Raw genomic sequence first — 2,231 nt, 5'->3', positions numbered from 1 at the left:
CGTGGACGTACTGGGTGACCTTGTGCTTGGCTAGAGTTTTTTTTTTTTTTACTAGGCTCTTTGAGCCTAGTAAACATCGCTCATTGAGCCACGTTATAGTAGAGTACCCGCCGCGGTAGCTCAGTGGCCAAGGCGTTGTGCTGCTGAGCCCAAGAACGCGGGTTCGACCCCGGCCGTGCTGGCTGCTTTTCTGATGGAGGCAAGAAGAGAAGACGCCCGTGTGCTCACATTTCGGCGCACACGTTAAAAATCCCCACGTGGTCATGATTAATCCGGAGCCCTCCACTACGGCGCGGCGTATAGCCCATGTACTTTCGGCGCGAGGCCCTTTGAGCGATTTTCGTGGGCCTTCCGCGACTGTCTTGATTATCAGCCGTGCTAATTAAGCTTCTGTGGAAATACATCACCACCAACCGGAAACGTCGATGGCGGCAGCCAGAAGCAGGTGCCCGGCTGAAGCCAGAAACGGGCGCAGCGATAACAGGAGTGTGGAAAGGAGGTGCAGTGCCAGTGGGCTCGCCTGCAATGACACTACAGCCGAAAAGAAAGAAAAGGTACGCCATTTTAGCTAGCGCCGCGCCTGCGCTGTAGGTTTCGTTCTCTATCCTCCATGGATGCTGATGTCGGATGTCGGCGCCAACATTACGTGATCGATCGGTAAAAATGTGGCAAAACAGTTACTTCGGGCTCTCAAAACCCATTGGTAGGCGCCTAGACCATGCACATAAACAAACTAAAATGTGTCCTATGTAATTACAAACAATACGCAGTGAATAGCGTCTGATTACACGAATTTGCAATTATGTTTCTGACCTCCTGCGGGCCGGCCACCCTTAAGCTCTGTCTGATAAACTCTGAATGCTACCAAGCGCCGAATGCTGAATGCCAAGCGCCGACTCCGCCACGACGCTAAAAATACACACTTCGCGTAGCAGCACGCTTTCGCACTCACATCTTAGCCACAAAAGCGTAGATGTCCTCTGTTTTTGTTTGTTTATCACGAATGCTTCGGGAATTTTACGCTCGCGTTTTTCTATCTTTTAGGACGTTCACGCTTTCAAACGTGACAGAGCACGCGGAGCACTTGGTGAGATGTATTGCAAGACAGCTCCCTGTGCAAATATTTAAATTATTCGCGTGTTTTCTAAAATGGTTCTTCACATAATGCCCCATCTTTTCCACGTACGATTTACCGCATGACAAATCGATTTCGTACCCAGAATTGCTACCGCACTACTTGAACGGCTGTTTCCTCTTTTGGGAAGGGGGGGAGGGGGGAAGCCAGCACAGCTCTTTCGGTTCACAAAGTGGTAAATTGCCCTAAAAAATAACTTGCCCGTCGACGTGCTGCCACTCTTCAAAAAACTGTTGGCGTATTCTCGGTACCACTTCAAAATAGTAAGAACCATGGGTCCTTATACTGGCGCACACCCGAATACCCACTGAATGTGCATGTATGGCATTACCAAGTTACTACACAAGCGGAATTTCTTGAGATTGCCTACATGGGAGGGTCGAGAATAAGCGAATAACGAAGTAACATTATTCGACACCTACATATGGGTCTTAAGATGTAAGACGCGATAGCGTTACTTCGACTCCCAGGGAGCATTTTCGAACGCAGTTGCTGTATTTACGATCAATGCTTCACGAGAACAGAAGGTCAGCGAATAGAGAGAGACTAGCAGCAAAGGTTTTTAACCGCCGTGGCGCACGAGAGACAAAGTCCCTCTGCGTTTCTGTTGGTGTAGAAGTAAGCGTAAAAGGTTGCGGCTGCGGGTTGATTGTTGGTCAGTTTGAGCGAGAAGGTGTCAGTGTAGTGTTCGTTCTCTGATGCTTAAGCCGGACTGAACATATTTGCGTTTTGCGAAGAGACAGACAGAGTGAGTGAGAGAGAGTGTGTGTGTATGAATATATCTGTTACTGAAGAAATAATTGAGCTTTAGGAAAAGGGGCCAAAGAGATGGTATGTAGCTCGAGGGTGGAAACTGAAGTCTAGGGCGCCAGGTGCAGTAGCTCCTTCCCTTGCGCTATCATCAGCTCGCGCTGATCTTGAGGTAACGAGCTTGATAAAGCTGCCTCGCATGTCTTAATAGAAGCGAAACATGTAATGTTTGAGTTGTTCTCCACTGAGCGGTATTGAGTTGTTGTCCCTTGAGTTGTTCTCCCTTGGACGTAGCTAGGTTGCGTGGAGGAAGATGGACGTTTCTCTGATTTTAGCAGAGTTAAGT

Source organism: Haemaphysalis longicornis, unplaced genomic scaffold, assembly GCF_048455015.1.
Source record: "Haemaphysalis longicornis isolate Haplotype H1 unplaced genomic scaffold, Haemaphysalis longicornis Haplotype H1 scaffold_1, whole genome shotgun sequence".
Taxonomy (NCBI): Eukaryota; Metazoa; Arthropoda; class Arachnida; order Ixodida; family Ixodidae; genus Haemaphysalis; species Haemaphysalis longicornis.
The sequence above is the reverse complement of the archived record's forward strand: the minus strand, read 5'-3'. Positions refer to the sequence as shown.